Raw genomic sequence first — 6,000 nt, forward strand, 5'->3', positions numbered from 1 at the left:
TGTTGGGAGGGCTGTTCCTCCTCTTCCTCTTCATCTGTTTTCTCCATATTCCTCCAGCGCAGCCAGGAGGGCCATTGTTTATGAGGTGAATGTTCCCGCCTTTCCATCTTCCGGAACTCTCCACCATCAATCACGACAACCTTTCCTGACTGAATTTAATTAGCCTTTTTTTAAAATAGATTTTGAGAAGACTTTAAACAGTGAGACTGGTCCCCAATGCAAACAATGCCCAAGTCGAACAAGTGACCTCCGGTGCCGCAATAACATTAGCTATTCCGTACTGATTTTACACTCACACACACAAAAACGCAAACAGACCCACAAACACACACGTCATGTTTTTACACAGCCATGTTGAGAGTTCAGTGTGCCTTTATTTCAAGACGGCATCTCGATGGCTTAATAATTTGTACAACTATTTAACTGCCCCGATAACAGTATGTGCCCTATAACTCCAGTAATGTCTCATGTCAGTTTAAGAGGCTGTTCAGTTTCCATCCAAAATCAATCTCTGCATTTCCTAAACACTTTGCACCTCAATTCTAAACATTTTTTTCCAGTTTGAAGAAAAAATAGTCTTCCTTGCTATTACTGCCCGTTCCACTGTGTTATCTCTGAAGCATTCCTCCTGGGGCAATTTCCCAAAGGTCACACGTCTTTCTTACCACAGGAGAATTCATTAGCCCCACACAGCCTCTGTCCTTTCCTGGCACGATATGCACAAGCTCTCTTCAGAGCGAAAATCCAAATCCACGCACTCAGTGGTCCGGGATGAAGAGCTTAGGCAGATATCCAACCGCCGTCAAGGCCTGTCAGTGGGTTAAGCCGATTAATCCTTAAAAAATAAACTTGACAACAGTCCTAAAAGCTCTCGTCCCGAGTTGCTAGGGGAAAGCCACTTCCCCTGGATGCTATTGGTGCGAGTTCCCTTGTTTCAGTGTTAAGATTTCGCTCTGATTGGTTACTGGATGACTGGCAGTTCCTCCCCCTTGCCTTGCCTGTCACAGTCCTTTCTGCCGCTGTCCCCCTCGGTTATTTAGACCCAGCCAAAAGGGGGAACCTCACTTACCCACAATCCTGAAAACCCCATAGGCAGAGGGCCGATGTTCAGCTTGGGGTCCCCACCCGTTTCACTTCCCAGCTCTTGTGCTGCTTAGCCAAATAAAAAAATTCTATAATGTTGAGATATAATTCTTTTCATGGAAACACTAGCATTTAACAGGGTGTCGGGCCATTATGAGCCATGTGCACTCTGGAATAGTCTACAAGTATCGACTGAAATTCGACTGGAATGCTTTCTTGGGCATTGTTCGAGAACAGTGGTCCTCACTCCTGGTCCTGGAGATCCACGGGGTGTGCTGGTTTTTGTTGTAACTCAGTACTTAATTGATCAATTAAAGCAGTCAATTACACAGCCTCACCTGGTTTCTTGGGTCTGAATTGGGTGCTGATATTAAGGCGAAAACTAAAACCAGCACACCCAGCGGCTCTCCAGGACCAGGAGTGAGGACCGCTGTTCTAGAATGTTCTATAGGCACAAAGCCTTGACCGGGTTCATCGCTGACCGAGAGAAGACAACGGCACATGGACAGCATCGCTGTTGCACTCCCCAAATGACTAGTAGTGCCATGGGGAAGGGGGCATTGTCACCTTGAGAAACAGTATAGGATGAGTAGGAGCTGAGTTCTTTTCAGTTTCCCATCTTCCCTCCTTTTCTATTAAAATGGTGGGACACCCAGGGGGACTGGTTGGAAGGTGGTGATTAGTTCCCATCAGTTTGATTGAACACACCTGTGCAGAGGGGCAGTGTTTTTTTTTTTTTCTTCTTCTAATGTGCACAGCTGTGGCAAATATCACACACATATCGGTGTGTTAAAACAACAGTCTATGCAGTTGGGGGTCTGTCCCCTGCTTAGTCTAATCAACTGTAAGTCGCTTTGGATAAAAGTGTCACTTAAAAAACTAATATAATGTACTCATGGGTGGTATGATCTCATGAAGAAATGAAGTAATCTACATCAGAACCACAGGAACCCAAGACCATTGGGTCTCCAGTGGCTTCAGTACATGTATGTGTACATGAGCACTTAGACAGCAGGGTGAAACGGTGTGTGGATTTTGACCACTGCCCTTTTGGCTTTTGACAGAGGAGTGGGAGTGTTGGCTGGAAAGAATGACAGGGAGAATAACTGGCCTGAGGGCCTATGTTCAGCCTGGGGCCAAGTCTGCCAAGAGATGGGCACATAGCCATGGTTTTTACTAGTGATGGGCACATAGCCATGGTTTTTACTAGTGATGGGCACATAGCCATGGTTTTTACTAGTGATGGGCACATAGCCATGGTTTTTACTAGTGATGGGCACATAGCCATGGTTTTTACTAGTGATGGGCACATAGATAAGGTTATCGTGTACGATGGCACATGGTTTTAGGAGTGATGGGTACGTAGGCAAGATTTTATGTGCAATGGAGTCATGGTTTTTATAAGCAGCGTGTGCGTAGGCAAGGCTTTTATGTGTGACGGGCACGTGAAGGTTTTTGTGCGTGATGGCATGTAGGCCTTGTTTTTCAGAGTGAAGGGTAGGTAGGGACTGCGCTGACTGCTGGGACAGCCCGGTCATATACGGAGCCCCTTTCCCCACAGCTGTGAATGGGGAGCTGGCAACGGGAGGTCACTGTAAACACCTGGGACATGTTTTGATCTGAGGCGGACGATATCGTCTGAACCACTGTTCCTTTTACTTGTATTAGAGAGGAGATTTATAGAAGCGAGATGGAGACTGTGTCCGCTGAGCCAACGCTAATGAGCCTGTATTACTCAAGATTTCTATTTTTAGTGCTGTTGACATATTAAAAATAATTGTTTGCACTATTTTCGGGAATAAGCCTATCTGCCGGTAATATAATCAGTCAGATTTTTTTTTTTCACCAAGATGAATCCATTTTTCAACTTGCTTCCAGCTAGTTTTGCTTTTATTTTTCATTATAAAACAATCAGTCACAAATCCACATACAGCCACACACAAACAAACACATAAGACGCACATAAGTACTCACAAATGTAAACATCAGACTTGTCTGGTGTGTAAAAATAAACTTCTGATTAATGATACAGTGCTGGCACAAAGAATAGATTCAAATTGAACCAGCAGTTAGTGTGAAAGAAAATAACCAGCATTTCAATTCTCTCAATGCCGACTATATCTCTGCTCCTAACTGTTATTTTGCAGCGTTGCAGTCTAACCTGCAGTGTCCAACTCTATTGGACGGAGCAAGACAGTGAGAGTCCTGTCCTGAATACAACACAGAAACCAGCTAATCGAACAGACCTCAGGTCGGTTTCTACAAGCAACATTAGAAATATCAAGATAAGAACCGTAACACTGTCAAAAAGAGATGAATACATTTGTATGTATTTTATATTTAATCAATCAAAGCCAATATAACTCCATCTTAAAGGCATACTATGCAGGATTTCTTTCCTTGCCTATGTTTGCACACAAAAAAATGTCTATGCCCACATTCTCAACCCTGCTGACACCCCAGAGATCATTCTGGCTGGCTGTTGGTAACTTTGCAGCTCCTCTACAGACTACTGTGTGATTCTCCCTGTCATTCTTTCCAGCCAACACTCCCACCCCTCTGTCAAAAGCCAAAAGGGCAGTGGTCAAAATCCACACACCGTTTCACCCTGCTGTCTAAGTGCTCATGTACACATACATGTACTGAAGCCACTGGAGACCCAATAGCCGTGATCGCAATGAGCTAAGAAACTCCCAGTCTGATTATGATTCGTAAAACAGCGCGCGCAGAAGGAGCAGGTCAGGCTGGAATTATAAGATTCATTTCACCCTGGGGCAGATTACAGTTCAACAGCCAGAGACCAGCCGAGTGTCTGGATTGGTCGGGCCATACTGACATGGGCATATGTTCCCGCCCAGGCCAGGGTCATGTGATCCAGGGCAGGAAGAGGGCACTGGCTGTCGGTCGCTGTCAGACCAGGGACCGCGCAGGGAAGGAGGGGGACAAGGAATCCTGGGACCTGGTGAATTTGCGAGCAGGATCTTCTCAGTTGGCTTACATCCCTTCAGTAATTCCAGAGGATTTGGATACCCATTCTCAATCATAACTTATCTGACACGTGTATGCGTACCAGCCACAGCTGCAGACTGCAAGTGTATCCTAATGATTTTACTGCGCTCAAGTACAGGCTTGAACCAGGGTAATTCATAGGGCTGTCAGCAAATAAAAACAAGGCAGTTGGTTGGAACAAAAAGCGGTACACTGACCGGCCCTCAAGGAGCGGAGTTGCGCACCCCTGGTCTAGAACAAGGCTCAATCTGTGCCTCTGAACTCGGCCCATTGTGTACTTGTATGAGTAAGTATGTTTAGTAGATGGTACATATTTTAAGAACACAGTAATTAGGAAGCTGGATACTACAGATCTCCAGGAACGGAGTTGGGCTGTCTGGGCCAAGATATTGAAGTGAGGCTCACAAGTGTATCACTAGTATAGCCTGAGATTCAAGCACCTCAGGGACTGTGCCGCAAGCCTGGCCGAGACGTTGGATTTGAAACTGATTAAATTACAGCCTGACATGTGAAATCAGCAGGATCCTAATTTCTGAAGTGCGACCACCTGGTCACCAAAACGGAACCGTCTGTTGAAAATTAAGAACGCAAAGCAAAGCAAAATGCAAATGTCACTGAGGCAAACCTGGATTTTGTTAATGAGCTTAAGGAAATAATTATGGAAGAACCTCCACACATGTCTTCAACAACCTTAACTGATCAACAGATGATCTGTAACAGAAAGTCTGTTTAATTCCAGGAGGCGCAGGACCGAGTCTGAAAACCACTACGATAGGCACTCGTGATAAACAACAAAACAACGTCACAACTTGCTTGTTTATCCATTTCCTTCCCTGGAGTAAAATCACATGTATTTCCAAATGAATGGTAGTGAATGGAAAATTTCTGTGATGTTGATGTAAGAAGGTGAAAGAAACCCCCAAAAAAAGAAAAGCTAAAAGAACCAAAAAAACTAGGAAATTAATGGCCCTAATAAGAAACTTTGTTCCATTTTTGCCATTTGCTGGATAATTTCCCAGACTGGGGGAAAAAAAAAACACAAACGCACAAAGATATCAAATTTGTGACAATGCTCCACAATATGGAAAAAAAGGTCAATTTCACATTATGAATCAAGTCCTTGTCCTTCCTTATTTCTGAACTTGTCACATTTTCATCACGTTCATTTGCTACATGCAAGCCATAGCTGTGCAGAGTGCCTGACCTTTGACCTTCTTTCCTGCCCATCTGACCAGAAGCAATGCTGACATTTTATGCTTGTTTGTGCCTTAAGCTATTACCATGGCTGTGTCCTAATCAACGCACTTGCTTACTATTGTACTATTGAGTATACGAGTTCTGCAGCACTTCTGCAGTTCTGTTGGATAATAGTATGGAGTATATTTTTCACATTGTGAAACTAGTAAAAAATACACACTATTAATAGCCTGTTTAGTGGACAGTACATATTTTGTGGCTGTGGTAGTTGCGAGGACATGGCCACTCTCTGCAAACCCCGAGAAATGGCAATTTTTCTCTTCAATTTTTAAAAATATCTTTGTTTTTCACAATCATAATACTTTCAACTCCCGCCCTGTCCAAACAAGTATTGATTCCACCCTGATACTTCCTGTCTATTACATAATTGCATTGTGCAATCCTTTTCCAGTTCCAAAAAAAGGCCGGATAAGCAACAGGAGAGCTGTTAGTTCGGTGGAAACCCATCGCTGTGGTGTGAAGCCACATCAGAGTCATTTTCAGCATTCGGCCGGGAGCTGTGACCTATAGCGTGAACTCTCTGTTGGTACAGACACCATAAACATATCCGCCGCGACGGCCGGAGAGCGGAAGGTCTCAACGCAAGCTCGTTTAAGCTCCATATTGAGTGACGTCCACACGCAGGAAATTGTGTTGATGGATCTGAATTGC

The sequence above is a fragment of the Conger conger genome, chromosome 12 (genome assembly GCF_963514075.1).
Source record: "Conger conger chromosome 12, fConCon1.1, whole genome shotgun sequence".
NCBI classification, from domain to species: Eukaryota; Metazoa; Chordata; class Actinopteri; order Anguilliformes; family Congridae; genus Conger; species Conger conger.